Here is a 17511-nt window from a genome sequence, read left to right on the forward strand (position 1 = left end):
TGGTATTGTATGTATAGTATGAAACGGTACGGTATGGAATAGTAGGTATGGTATGGTATGGTATCGTACGGTATGGTATGGTTTGGAATGGAATGTATTGTATGGTACGGTATGGAATGGTATGTATGATATGGTACAGTATGGTATGGTATAGAATGATATGTATAGTATGGTACAGTATGGCATGGAATTGTATGTATGGTATGGTACGGTATTGTACGCTATGGTACGGTACGATATGGTACGGTATGGTACGGTATGGTATGTTATGGTACGGTAAGGTATGGTACGGTATGGTACGTTATTGTATGGTATGGTATGGTACGGTATGGTATGGAATAGTGTGTATGGTATGGTATGGAATGGTATGGAATGGTACAGTATGGTTTGATATGTATTGCATGTTATGGTATGGTATGGAATGATATATATGGTATGGTACGGTATTGAATGGAATATATGGTATGGTACGGTATGGTAAGGTATGGTACGGTATGGTAAGGCATGGTACAGCATGGTACGGAATGGTATGTATGGTCTGGTACAGTATGGTATGGAGTGGAATGTATGGTATGCTATGGTATGGTATGGTACCATATGGAATGGAATAGTATGTATGGTATGGTTTGGAATGATATGTATGGTATGGTGTGGTATGGTATGGTACAGTATGGTATTGAATGGAATGTATGGAATGGTTCGGTATGGTATGACACGGTATGGTATGGTACGGTATGGTATGGTATGATACGGTGTGGTATGGTAGCGTATAGTATGGTATGGTATGTATTGATATATATGTATGTTAATATATGAAACGGTATGTATGGTACGGTACGGTACAGTATGCTATGATATGGTATGGTATGGGATGTTACGGTATGGTATGGTATGTATGGTATGTTACGGTATGGAATAGTATGGTATGGTATGGAATGGTACGTACAGTATGGTACAGCATGGTATGGTACGGTTTCGTATGGAATAGTATGTATGGTAATATATGGTATCATATGGTATGGTATGGTTTGAAATGTTATGTATTGTATGGTACAGTATGAAATGGTATGTATGGTATGGTATGGTACAGTATGCTATGATATGGTATGGTGTGGCATGGTATGGTATGGCATGTTAAGTATGGTATGGTATGGAATGGTATGTATGGTATGGTACGGTATGGAATGGTATGGAATGAGATGTATTGTTTAATACGGTATGGTATGATAGGGTATGGTATAGAATGGTATATATGGTACGGTATGGTATGGTACGGCATGGTATGGTACGGAATGGCATGTATGTTATGGTACGGTATGGTATGGTATGGAGTGGTATGTACAGTATGGTATGTTCTGGTACGGTCTAGTACGCTATGGCATGGTATGTATGGTACAGTATGGTATGGAATGGAATGTATGGTATGGTATGGTATGGTATGGAGTGGTATGTTTGGTATGGTACGGTATCGTATGGTACGGTATGGAATTAAATGGTATGTATGGTATGGTTTGCAATGATATGCATGGTATGTTGTGGCATGATATGGTATGGAATGGTATGTATGGTATGGTACGGTATGGTATGGAATGGTACGGAACTATATGGGGCGGTATTGTAAGGAATGGTATGGTATGGTATCGTACGGTATGGTATGTTATGGAATGTATGTATGGTATAATACAGTACGATGTGCTATGGTATGGTATGGAATGGTATGTATGGTATGGTACAAAATGGTATGGTACGGTACAGTATGGTATGGTATGGTATCATACAGTATAGTATAGTATGTGATTGTATGTGTGGTATGGTACGGTATGCTATGATATTATATGGTATGGTATGGGCTGGTACGGTATGGTATGGCACGGTATGGTATTGTATGTATAGTATGATACGGTACGGTATGGAATAGTATGTATGGTATGGTATGGTATCGTACGGAATGGTATGTTTTGGAATAGAATGTATTGTATGGTATGGTATGGTATGGAATGGTATGTATGGTATGGTACAGTATGGTATGGTATAAAATGATATATATAGTATGGTACAGTATGGTATGGAATTGTATGTATGGTATGGTACGGTATTGCACGCAATGGTACGGTACGATATGATACGGTATGGTACGGTATGGTATGTTATGGTATGGTACGGTAAGGTATGGTACGGTATGGTACGGTATTGTATGGTATGGTATGGTACGGTATGGTATAGTATGTATGGCATGGTATGGAATGGTATGAAATGGTACAGTATTGTATGGTATGTATGGCATGTTATGGTATGGTATGGAATAGTATATGGTATGCTACGATGTGGTATAGTATGGTACGGTATGGCATGGTACGGTATGGCATGGTACGGTATGGTATGGTATGGAATGGCATGCATGGTATGGTACAGTATGGTATTGTATGGTATGGAATGGTATGTATGGTATGGTAAGGTATGGTAAGGCATGGTTCTGCATGGTACGGAATGGTATGTATGGTATGGTACGGTGTGGCATGGTACGGTACAATATGGTATGGTATGGTATCATACAGTATGGTATAGTATGTGATTGTATGTGTGGTATGGTACGGTATGATATGGTGTGTATGGTATGATATGGTACGGTATGCTATGATATTATATGGTATGGTATGGGTTGGTACGGTATGGTATGGCATGGTATGGTATAGTATATAGGGTATGGTACGGTATGGTACGGTATGGTACGGTATGGTATGGTATGGAATGGTATATACTGTATGATGCGGCATGGTATGGTACGGTATGGACGGTGTGGTATTGTATGTATAGTATAGTACGGTACGGTATGGAATAGTATGTATGGTATGGTATGGTATCGTGCGGTATGGTATTGTTTGTAATGGAATGTATTGTATGGTACGGTATGGTATGGAATGGTATGTATGGTATGGTACGGTATAGTATGGTACGGTATTTCACGCTATGGTACGGTACGATATGATACGGTATGGTACGGTATGGTATGTTATGGTATGGTACGGTAAGGTATGGTATGTATGGCATGTTATGGTATAGTATGGTATGGAATGGTATATATGGTATGGTACGATGTGGTATAGTATGGTACGGTAGTGTATAGTATGGTATGGCACGGTACGGTATGGTTCGGTATGGTACGGTATGGTATGGTACGGTATGGTATGGTACGGTATGGTATGATATGGAATCGCATGTATGGTATGGTACAGTATGGTATTGTATGGTATGGAGTGGTATGTATTGTATGGTGCAGTATGAATTGGTATGTATGGTATGGTATGGTACAGTATGCTATGATATGGTATGGTGTGGGATGGTATGGTATGGCATGTTAAGTATGGTATGGTATGGAATGGTATGTATGGCATGGTACGGTATGGTATAATATGGAATGAGATGTATAGTTTAATATGGTATGGTATGATAAGGTATGGTTTAGAATACGGAATGGCATGTATGTTATGATACGGTATGGTATGGTATGGAGTGGTATGTACGGTATGGTATGGTCTGGTACGGTCTAGTACGCTATGGTATGGTATGTATGGTACGGTATGGTATGGAGTGGTATGTATAGAATGGTATGGTATGGAATGGTATGTATGGTACGGTACGGTATGGTATGGTATTGTATGGTATGGTACGGTGTGGTATGGTATCATACAGTATGGTATGGTATGTAATGGTATGTGTGGTATGGTATGGTATGTTATGGTATGTATAGTATGGTAAGGTACGGTATGCTTTGATATTATATGGTATGGTATGGGATGGTACGGTATGGTATGGCATGGTATGGTATAGTATGTATGGTATGGTACGTAATGTAGGGTATGGTATAGTATTGATTGGTATGTATTGTATGATACGGCATGGTATGGTACGGTATGGCACGGTATGGTATTGCATGTATAGTACGGTTCGGTACGGTATGGAATAGTATGTATGGTATGGTATCGTACGGTATGGTATGGTTAGGAATAGAATGTATTCTATGGTACGGTATGGTATGGACTAGTATGTATGGTATGGTACAGTAAGGTATGGGATGGTATGGAATGATATGTATAGTATGGTACTGTATGGTATGGAATTGTATGTATGGTGTGGTACGGTATGGTATGGTACGGTATGGCACAGTATGGTACGGTATGATATGGTACGGTATGGCACGGAATGGTATGGTATGGTACGGTAAGGTATGGTACGGTATTGTATGGTATGGTACGGTATGGTATGGAATGGTATAAATAGTATTGTACGATGTGGTATTGTATGGTACGGTATTGTTTGGTATGGTATGGCACGGTACGGTATGATTCGGTATGGTACGGTATGGTAATGTACGGTATGGTATGGTATGAAATGGCATGTATGGTATGGTATGGAAAGGCATGTATGGTATGGTACAGTATGGTATTGTATGGTATGAAGTGGTATGTATGGTATGGTATGGTATGGAATGGAATAAAATGTATGGTATGGTACGGTATGGTAAGGTATGGTGAGGCATGGTACGGTATGGTATGGAATGGTATGTATGGTATGGTACGGTACGGTATGGTACGGTATGCATGGTTTGTACGGTATGTGCGTTATGGTAGGGTACGCTATTGTACGGTATAGTACGGTATGGAATGGTATGCTATGGTACGGTATGGTGTGGAACGGTATAGAATGGTATGTATAGTATGGTACGGTATGGTATGGAATGATAGGTATGGTATGGTTTGGTTTGGTATGACATGGTATGGTAGGGTATGGAATGGTATGTATGGTATGGTACGGTATGGTACAGTAGGGTATGGTATGGCATGGTATGGTACGGTGTGGTATGGAATGATATGTATGGTACGGTAAGGTATGGTATGGTACGGTATGCTACGGTGTGGTATGGTACGGTATTGTATGGTATGGTACGGTACGGTATGGTATTGTACGGAAAGATACGGTATGGTATGGAATAGTATGGTACGGCCTGGTATAGTATGGTATGGTATAGTATAGAATGGTAAGTATGGTATGGTACGGAATGGTATGGTATGTATGGTATGGTACTGTATATATGGTATGGTAGAATACGGTATGGTATGGAATGGTATGTATGGTATGATACGGTATGGTACGGTATGCTACGGTGTGGTATGGTATGGTATTGTATGGTATGATATGGTACGGTACTGTAGGGTATGGCATGGTACGGTATGGCACGGTAATGGTATAGAATGGTATGGTACGGTATTGTATGCTATTGTATGGTATAGTATGGAATGGTAAGTATGGTATGGTACAGAATGGTATGTATGGTATGTTACAGTATGGTATGTACAGTATGGTATGGCATGATATGGTTGGAATGGTATGTATGGTATGGAATGGTACATATGGTATGGTACATTACGGTATGGTACGGTGTGGTATAGGTATGGTATGGCATGGTATGGTATGGTATGATACGGCATGGCACGGTATGGTTTGGAATGAATGGTATATGGTATGGTACGTATGGTATGGTACGGTATGAAATGGTATGGAATAGTGTGTATGGTATGGTATGGTACGGTATGTACGGTATAGTATGGTCTGGTACAGTCTGGTATGGTATAGTATGGTATGTATGATATGGTACAGTATGGCATGGTATGGAGTGGTATGTATGGTATGGTACAGTATGAAATGGAATGGTATGTATGACATGGTATGGTATGGTATGGTATGCTATGGTATGGTATGCATGGTATGGTACAGTGTGATATGGTGTGGTATTTAATGGTATGGTATAGTATGGTACAGCATGGTATAGTATGGTATGGTATAGTATGGAATGGTAAGTATGGTATGGTACGGAATGGTATGGTATGGTATGTATGGTATGGTACTGTATATATGGTATGGTAGGATACGGTATGGTATGGAATGGTATGTATGGTATGTTACGGTATGGTACGGTATGCTACGGTGTGGTATGGTATGGTATTGTATGGTATGATATGGTACGGTACGGTGCGGTATGGTACGGTATGGTACGGTACGGTACTGTATGGCATGGTATGGTATGGTACGGTCTGGTATGGAAAGGTATGCATGGTATGGTATTGTACGGTTTGGTATGGTATGGTTTGGAATGGTATGGTATGGTATGGCATGGTACAGTATGGTATGATACGGTATGGTATGGAATGTTACTTATGGTATGGTACGATATGGTATATTATGGTACGGTACGGTATGGTATGGTTTGAAATGGTATGGTATGGTATGGCATGGTTCAGTATGGTATGGTATGTATGGTATGGTATGGTATGGAATGTTATATATGGTATGGTACGATATGGTATATTATGGTACGGTACGGAATGGTACGGTATGGTATGGCATGGAATGGCATGTATGGTATGGTACGGTACAGTATGGTATGGTACGGAGTAGTATGTATGGTATGGTGCGGTATGAAATGGTATGTATGGTATGGTACAGTATGGTATGGTACAGTAAGGTATGGAATGGCATGTATGGTATGGTATGGAGTGGTATGTATGGTATGGTACGGTATGGAATGGTCCAGTATGGAATGGAATGTTATGTTATGGTATGGAATGATATGTATGGTATGGTGTGGTACGGTATAGTACGGTATGGTATGGAATGGTATGTATGGTATGGTATGGAATGGTACGGTATGGTATGGTACGGTATGGTATTTATGGTATGGTATGGTACGGTATGGTATGGCATGTATGGTATGGAATGGCATGTATGATATGGTACTGTATGATATGGTATCGTATGGTACGATATGATATATAATCGTTATATGGGATGGTATGGAATGGTATGTATGGTATGGTACGGTATTTATGGTATGATATGGTAAGGTATGGTATGTACGGTATTGTACAGTGTGCTATGGTGTGGTATGGAATGGTAAGGTATAGTATGGTACGGTATGGTATGGAATGGTATGGTACGGTATGGTATGTATGGTATGTATGGTATGGTACAGTATGGTATGGTATGGTACGGTATGGTATGGTATGGTAGGGTATGATATGATATGTTATGGTATGGGATTCCGGACAGGCCGCCATTGAAATCTGAACCTGGAAAAGTTTAACGCTACAACTTTATCTAGTGCGGCCAGCCTAGCAGTCCTTTTCGTGGAACTAGCGGGAATTAAATGGGATGTGATAGGGCTTAGCGAAGTTAAGAGGACAGGTGAGGTGTATACAGTACTTAAGGACGGAGACATACTGTGCTATCACGGATTAGAGGATAGACGAGAACTAGGTGTGGGACTCCTGATTAATAAGGATATAGCTGGCAACGTAGAGGAGTTCTATAGTATTAACGAGAGGGTAGCAGCTACAGTAATTAGGCTGAATAGGAGCTACAAGCTGAAAGTGGTGCAGGCCTACGCACCCACGTCCAGCCATGATGTCCGAACCGTTGAAAGTTTCTATGAGGACGTAGAATCGGCAATGAATAAAGCAAAATCGCACTACACTGTACTGAGGGGCGACTTCAATGCGAACGTGGGCAAGAAGCAGGCTGACGACCAGGCGGTAGGTGACTATGGGATAGGCTCTAGAAATAACAGGGGAGAGTTATTAGTCGAATTCGCGGATAGAAATAATTTACAGTTCATGAATACCTTCTTCCGCAAACGAGAAAATAGGAAGTGGACCTGGAAGAGCCCCAATGGTGAAACTAAAAATGCAATCGACTTCATACTATGCGCTAACCTCCTGGCATCATTCCGGATGTGGCCGTCCTCAGAAAGGTGCGTTGTAGCGACCACAGAATGGTCAGGTCTAGACTTTGCTTAGACTTGAAGAGGGAATGGAAGAAGCTAGTAAAGAAAACCATTAACGAGTTAGCCGTAAGAGGGAAAGAACAAGAGTTTAGGATAGCGCTGCAAAACACATATTCGGCTTTAACTGAGGAAGACGATCTTGATGTTCATACAATGCACGATAATCTGACATCAATAAATACGGAGTGCGCAGTAGAAGTAGGCGGTACGACAGTTCTACAGGATACCGGGAAGCTTTCTCAGGTGACGAAAGATTTGATTAAGAAGCGCCAAAGCATGAGGGCGTCTAACCGTACGGACAGAATCGAAATAGCAGAGCTTTCGAAATTAATAAACAAGCGCAAGGTAGCCGACATAAGGAAGTTTAATATGGAGAGAATCAACCATGCTCTAAAGAACGGAGGTAGCCTAAAAGCAGTGTAGAGAAAACTAGGCATAGGTAAAAACCAGATGTATGCATTAAGAGGCAAGCAGGGCAAGGTCATTTGCAATATGTATAAGATAGTTAACGTAGCTGAAGAGTTCTACAGAGATCTGCAGAGTACCAATGTAATCAGAGCGGGAATGAGGAAGACAGCAGTGCAGAGGAATGCGCCATCCCGCCAGTAACGAAAGATGAAGTAAAGAAAGCCTTAGAAGTAATGAAAACGGAAAAAGCAGCTGGGGAGGACCAGGTAACAGCAGATCTGTTGAAAGATGGAGGGGACATCGTGCTAGAAAAACTAGCCACCCTGTATACGCAATGCCTTATGACCTCGACTGTACCAGAAGCTTGGAAGAATGCAATCATTAGCTTAATTCATAAGAAGGGAGACGCCAAGGACTTGAAAAATTACAGGCCGATCAGCTTATTATCCGTTGCCTACAAAGTAGTTACTAAGGTAATCGCTAATAGAGTCAGGGCAACGTTAGACTTTAATCAACCAAATGATCAGGCAGGCTTTCGTAAAGGATATTCCACAATAGATCATATTCACACTATCAATCAGGTGATAGAGAAATGCGCAGAATATAACCAACCTCTATATATAGCTTTCATTGATTACGAGAAAGCATTCGACTCAGTGGAAACCTCAGCAGTCATACAGGCATTGCGTAATCAGGGGGTAGAAGAGCCTTATGTCCAAATACTGGAAGATATATATAGCAACTGCACAGCTACTATAGTCCTCCATAAAGTCAGCAATAAAATTCCAATAAGGAAGGGTGTCCGGCAAGGATGCACGATCTCGCCAATGCTGTTCACCGCATGATTACAGGAGGTATTTCGAGGCCTGAATTGGGAACAGTTGGGAATAAGAATGAATGGAGAATACCTAAATAATCTTCGATTTGCTGGTGTGGTACAGTATGGCACGGTATGGTATTGAATGGTATGGTATGGTATGGCATGCTATGGTATAGTATGGTATGGAATGGTTTTATGGTATGGCACGGAACGGTATGGTACGGTATGGAATGGTATGTATGCTATGGTATGGGACGTATGGTATGGTACGGTATGAAATGGTATGAAGTGGTATGTATGGTATGGAACTGTATGGAATGGTATGGTACAGTCTGTACAGTATGGTATGGTCTGGTATGGTCTGGTACACTATGGTATGGTATGTATGGTATGGTATGGAATGGAATGTATGGTATGGTCGGTATGGTATCGTATGGTACGGCATGGTATGGTACTATATGGTATGGTACGCTATGTATGGTATGGCACGGTATGGTACGATATGTATGGCATGGTACGGTACAGTATGGTACAGTGGGTTCGGTATTGTATGGTATGGTACGGTATGGTATGGAATAGTATGTATGGTATGGTATGGAATGGTATGGAATGGTACAGTATGGTATGGTATGTATGGCATGTTATGGTATAGTATGGTATGGAATGGTATATATGGTATGGTACGATGTGGTATAGTATGGTACGGTAGTGTATGGTATGGTATGGCACGGTACGGTATGGTTCGGTATGGTACGGTATGGTATGGTATGGAATAGTATGGTATGGTATGGAATGGTACGTACAGTATGGTACAGCATGGTATGGTACGGTTCGGTATGGAATAGTATGTATGGTAATGTATGGTATCATACGGTATGGTATGGTTTGAAATGGTATGTATTGTATGGTACAGTATGAAATGGTACGTATGGTATGGTATGTTACAGTATGCTATGATATGGTATGGTGTGGGATGGTATGGTATGGCATGTTAAGTATGGTATGGTATGGAATGGTATGTATGGCATGGTACGGTATGGTATGGTATGGAATGAGATGTATAGTTTAATACGGTATGGTATGATAAGGTATGGTATAGAATGGTATATATGGTATGGTACGATATAGTACGGTATGGTATGGTACGGTATGGTATGGTACGGAATGGCATGTATGTTTTGATACGGTAAGTTATGGTATGGAGTGGTATGTACGGTATGGTATGGTCTGCTACAGTCTAGTACGCTATGGTATGGTATGGAATGGCATGTATGGTATGGTATGGAGTGGTATGTATGGAATAGTAGGGTATGATATGCTATGGTATGGTATGGAATGGTATCTATGGTATGGTACGGTATGGTATGGTACGGTATGGTATGGTATCATACAGTATGGAATGTAATGGTATGTCTGGTATGGTACGGTATGTTATGGTATGTATAGTATGGTATGGTACGGTATGCTATGATATTATATGGTATGATATGGGATGGTACGGTATGGTATGGCATGGTAAGGTATAGTATGTGTGGTATGGTACGGTATGGTACGGTATGGTATAGTATTGATTGGTATGTATTGTATGATACGGCATGGCATGGTACGGTATGGCACGGTATGGTATTGCATGTATAGTATGGTTCTGTACAGTATGGAATAGTATGTATGGTATGGTATCGTACGGTATGGTATGTTTAGGAATGGAATGTATTGTATGGTACCTTATGGTATGGAGTAGTATGTATGGTTTGGTACAGTAAGATATGGTATGGTATGGAATGATATGTATAGTATGGTACAGTATGGTATGGAATTGTATGTATGGTATGGTACGGTATGGTATGGTACGGTATGGCACAGTATGGTACGGTATGATACGGTACGGTATGGTACGGAATGGTATGGTATGGTACAGTAAGGTATGGTACGGTATTGTATGGTATGGTATGGTACGGTATGGTATGGAATGGTATATATAGTATGGTACGATGTGGTATAGTATGGTACGGTATTGTATGGTATGGTATGGCACGGTACGGTATGATTCGGTATGGTACGGTATGGTATGGGATGGCATGTATGGTATGGTATGGAAAGGCATGTATGGTATGGTACAGTATGGTATTGTATGGTATGAAGTGGTATGTATGGTATGATATGGTATGGAATGGAATGTATGGTATGGTACGGTATGGTAGGTATGGTAAGGCATGGTACGGTATGATATGGAATGGTATGTATGGTATGGTACGGTATGTTATGGAGTGGTATGTATGGTATGCTATGGTATGGTATGGTACGATATGAAATGGGATAGTATGTATGGTATGGTATGGAATATGTATGGTATGGTGTGGAATGTATGGTACATAAAGTATGGTATGGAATGGAATGTATAGAATGGTACGGCATGGTATGATATGGTATGGTATGGTACGGTATGGTATGGTCCGGTGTGGTATGGTATCGTATAGTATGGTATGGTATGTAATGGTGTGTTTGTATGGTAATATATGAAATGGTATGTATGGTACGGTACGGTACAGTATGCTATGATATGGTATGGTATGTGATGTTACGGTATGGTATGGCACGGTATGGTGTGGTATGTATGGTATGGTACGGTTGGGTGCATATGGTATGGTATGGTATGAAATGGTATAGAATGGTATGTATGGTATGGAATGGTATGGTACGGCATGTACTGTATGGTATAGTCTGGTGCAGTTTGGTACGCTATGGTATGGTATGTATGGTATGGTACGGTATGGTATGGAATGGAATGGTATGTATGGTATGGTTTGGTGTGGTATGGTATGATACAGTATGGTATGGAATGGCATGTAAGGTATGGTACGGTATGGTATTGTACAGAATGTATGGTATGGTACGGTATGGTGTGGTACAGTATGGCACGGTATGGTACTAAATGGTATGGTACGGTATGGTATGCTATGGTATAGTATGGTATGGAATGGTAGTATGGTATGGCAAGGAATGGTATGGTATCGAATGGTATGTATGCTATGGTATGGTACGTATGGTATGGTACGGTATGACATGGTATGGAGTGGTATGTATGGTATGGTACGGTATGGAATGGTATGGTACAGTCTGTACAGTATGGTATGGTCTGGTATGGTCTGGTACACTATTGTATGGTATGGTATGTATGGTATGGTATGGAATGGAATGTGTGGTATGGTACGGTATGGTATCGTATGGTACGGCATGGTATGATACTGTATGGTATGGTACGCTATGTATGGTATGGCACGGTATAGTATAGTACAGTATGGTACGGTATGGTATGGTAAGGTATGGAACGATATGGTATGGTAAGGTATGGAATGGAATGTATAGTATGGTACAGTATGGTATTGAATTGTATATATGGTATGGTATGGTATGCTATGGTATGGTATGGTACAGTATGGTACGGTGCGGTATGGTACAGTCTGGTATGCTATGGTATGGTATGTATGGTATGATACGGCATGGTATGGTACCGTATGGAATGGTATGTATGGTATGGTATGGCACGGTATGTTACGGAATGGTATGGTGGAGTATGTATGGTATTGTATGGTACGGATCTATATGGTGCGGAATTGTAAGGAATGGTATGGTATGGTATCGTACGGTATGGTATGTTATGGAATCGAATGTATGGTATAATACAGTATGATGTGCAATGGTATGGTATAAAATGGTATGTATGGTATGGTACAAAATGGTATGGTATGGTACAGTATGGTATGGTATGGTATCATACAGTATGGTATAGTATGTAATGGTATGTGTGGTATGTTACGGTATGATATGGTGTGTATGGTGTGGTGTGGTACGGTATGCTATGATATTATATCGTATGGTATGGGTTGGTACGGTATGGTATGGCACGGTATGGTATAGTATGTATGGTATGGTACGGTATGGTACGGTATGGTACGGTATGGTACGGTATGGTATGGTATGGTATGAAACGGTATGTATTGTATTATCCGGCATGGTATGGTACGGTATGGTATTGTATGTATAGTATGATTTGGTACGGTATGGAATAGTATGTATGGTATGGTATGGTATCGTACGGTATGGTTTGGAATGAAATGTATTGTATGGTACGGTATGGTATGGAATGGTATGTGTGGTATGGTACAGTATGGTATGGTATAGAATGATATGTATAGTATGGTACAGTATGGCATGGAATTGTATGTATGGTATGGTATGGTACGGTATTGCACGCTATGGGACGGTACGATATGGTACGGTATGGTATGTTATGGTACAATAAGGTATGGTACGGTATGGTACGGTATTGTATGGTATGGTATGGTACGGTATGGTATGGAATAGTGTGTATGGTATGGAATGGTACAGTATGGTATGGTATGTATTGCATTTTATGGTATGGTATGGAATAATATATATGGTATGGTACGATGTGGTATAGTATGTTACGGTAGTGTATGGTATGGTATGGCGAGGAATGTATGGTATGGTACGGTATTGAATGAAATATATGGTATGGTACGGTATGGTAAGGTATAGTACGGTATGGTAAGGCATGGTACAGCATGGTACGGAATGGTATGTATGGTCTGGTACGGTATGGTATGGAGTGGAATGTATGGTATGCTATGGTATGGTATGGTACCATATGGAATGGAATAGTGTGTATGGTATGGTATGGTATGGAATGATATGTATGGTATGGTGTGGTATGGTATGGTACAGTATGGTTTTGAATGGAATGTATGGAATGGTACGGTGTGGTATGACACGGTATGGTATGGTACGGTATGGTATGGTATGGTACGGTGTGGTATGGTAGCGTATAGTATGGTGTGGTATGTAATGATATGTGTGTATGGTAATGTATGAAATGGTATGTATGGTACGGTACGGTACAGTATGCTATGATATGGTATGGTATGGGATGTTACGGTATGGTATGTATGGTATGGTACGGTATGGAATAGTTTGGTATGGTATGGAATGGTACGTACAGTATGGTACAGCATGGTATGGTACGGTTTGGTATGGAATAGTATGTATGGTAATATATGGTATCATATGGTATGGTATGGTTTGAAATGTTATGTATTGTATGGTACAGTATGAAATGGTATGTATGGTATGGTATGGTATGGTATAGTATGCTATGATATGGTATGGTGTGGCATGGAATGGTATGGCATGTTAAGTATGGTATGGTATGGAATGTTATGTATGGTATGGTACGGTATGGTATGGTATGGAATGAGATGTATAGTTTAATACGGTATGGTATAGAATGGTATATATGGTATGGTACGATATGGTACGGCATGGTATGGTACGGCATGGTATGGTACGGAATGGCATGTATGTTATGGTACGGTATGGTATGGTATGGAGTGGTATGTACAGTATGGTATGGTCTGGTACGGTCTAGTACGCTATGACATGGTATGTATGGTACGGTATGGTATGGAATGGAATGTATGGTATGGTACGGTATGGTATGGTATGGAGTGGTATGTTTGGTATGGTACGGTATGGAAATAAATGGTATGTATGGTATGGTTTGGAATGATATGCATGGTATGTTGTGGCATGATATGGTATGGAATGGTATGTATGGTATGGTACGGTATGGTATGGAATGGTACGGAACTATATGGTGCGGTATTGTAAGGAATGATATGGTATGGTATCGTACGGTATGGTATGTTATGGAATGTATGTATGGTATAATACAGTACGATGTGCTATGGTATGGTATGGAATGGTATGTATGGTATGGTACAGTATGGTATGGTATAAAATGATATATATAGTATGGTACAGTATGGTATGGAATTGTATGTATGGTATGGTACGGTATTGCACGCTATGGTACGGTACGATATGATACGGTATGGTATGTTATGGTATGGTACGGTAAGGTATGGTACGGTATGGTACGGTATTGTATGGTATGGTATGGTACGGTATGGTATAGTATGTATGGCATGGTATGGAATGGTATGAAATGGTACAGTATTGTATGGTATGTATGGCATGTTATGGTATGGTATGGAATGGTATATGGTATGGTACGATGTGGTATAGTATGGTACGGTATGGCATGGTACGGTATGGCATGGTACGGTATGGTTTGGTGTGGAATGGCATGCATGGTATGGTACAGTATGGTATTGTATGGTATGGAATGGTATGTATGGTATGGTAAGGTATGGTAAGGCATGGTACGGCATGGTACGGAATGGTATGTATGGTATGGTACGGTATGGCATGGTACGGTACAGTATGGTATGGTATGGTATCAACAGTATGGTATAGTATGTGATTGTATGTGTGGTATGGTATGGTATGATATGGTGTGTATGGTATGGTATGATACGGTATGCTATGATATTATATGGTATGGTATGGGTTGGTACGGTATGGTATGGCACGGTATGGTATAGTATGTATGGTATGGTACGGTATGGTACGGTATGGTATGGAATGGTATGTATTGTATGATACGGCATGGTATGGTACGGTATGGACATTATGGTATTGCATGTATAGTATGGTACGGTACGGTATGGAATAGTATGTATGGTATGGTATGGTATCGTACGGTATGGTATGTTTTGGAATAGAATGTATTCTATGGTATGGTATGGTATGGAATGGTATGTATGATATGGTACAGTATGGTATGGTATAAAATGATATGTATAGTGTGGTACAGTATGGTATGGAATTGTATGTATCGTATGGTATGGTATGGTATGGTACGGTATTGCACGCTATGGTACGGTATGATATGATACGGTATGGTACGGTATGGTATGGTATGGTACGGTATGGTACTGTATGGTACGGTATGGTACGGTATTGTATGGTATGGTATGGTACGGTACGGTATAGTATGTATGGCATGGTATGGAATGGTATGAAATGGTACAGTATTGTACGGTATGTATGGTATGTTATGGTATGGTATGGAATGGTATATGGTATGGTACGATGTGGTATAGTATGGTACGGTATGGCATGGTACGGTATGGTATGGTATGGAATGGCATGCATGGTATCTTACAGTATGGTATTGTATGGTATGGAATGGTATGTATGGTATGGTAAGGTATGGTACGGTATAGTAAGGCATGGTACGGCATGGTACTGAATGGTATGTATGGTATGGTACGGTATGGCATGGAACGGTACAGTATGGTATGGTATCATACAGTATGGTATAGTATATGATTGTATGTGTGGTATGGTATGGTATGTAATGGTGTGTATGGTACGGTATGCTATGATATTATATGGTATGGGTTGGTACGGTATGGTTTGGCACGGTATGGTATAGTATGTATGGTATGGTACGGTATGGTACGGTATGGTATGGTATGGAATGGTATGTATTGTATGATGCGGCATATTATGGTACGGTATGGACGGTATGGTATTGTATGTATAGTATGGTACGGTACGGTTTGGAATAGTATGTATGGTATGGTATGGTATCGTACGGTATGGTATTTTTTTGTAAAGGAATGTATTGTATGGTACGGTATGGTATGGAATGGTATGTATGGTGTGGTACAGTATGGTATGGTATAGAATGATATGTATAGTATGGTGCAGTATGGTATGGTACGGTATAGAATGGTACGGTATTGCACGCTATGGTACGGTACGATATGATACGGTATGGTACGGTATGGTATGTTATGGTATGGTACGGTAAAGTATGGTACGGTATGGTACGGTATTGTATGGTATGGTATGGTACGGTATCGTATGGAATAGTATATATGGTATAGTATGGAATGGTATGTATGGCATGTTATGGTATAGTATGGTATGGAATGGTATATATGGTATGGTACGATGTGGTATATGGTATAGTATGGTACGGTAGTGTATGGTATGGTATGGCACGGTACGGTATGGTTCGGTATGGTATGGTATGGAATCGCATGTATGGTATGTTACAGTATGGTATTGTATGGTATGGAGTGGTATGTATGGTATGGTACGATATGGAATGGAATGTATGGTATGGTATGGTATGGTAAGGTATGGTACGGTATGGTAAGGCATGGGACGGCATGGTACGGAATGGTATGTACGGTATGGAGTGAAATGTATGGTATGCTATGGTATGGTATGGTACCATATGGAATGGAATAGTATGTATGGTATGGTATGGAATGATATGTATGGTATGGTGTGGTATGATATGGTACAGTATGGTATGGAATGAAATATATGGAATTGTACGGTATGGTATGATACGGTTTGGTATGGTACGGTATGTTATGGATGGCATGGTATGGTACGGTGTGGTATGGTATCGTATGGTAAGTTTTGGTATGTAATGATGTGTTTGTTTGGTAATATATGAAATGGTATGTATGGTACGGTACGGTACAGTATGCTATGATATGGT

This window comes from Amblyomma americanum, chromosome 1, assembly GCF_052857255.1.
Source record: "Amblyomma americanum isolate KBUSLIRL-KWMA chromosome 1, ASM5285725v1, whole genome shotgun sequence".
Taxonomy (NCBI): Eukaryota; Metazoa; Arthropoda; class Arachnida; order Ixodida; family Ixodidae; genus Amblyomma; species Amblyomma americanum.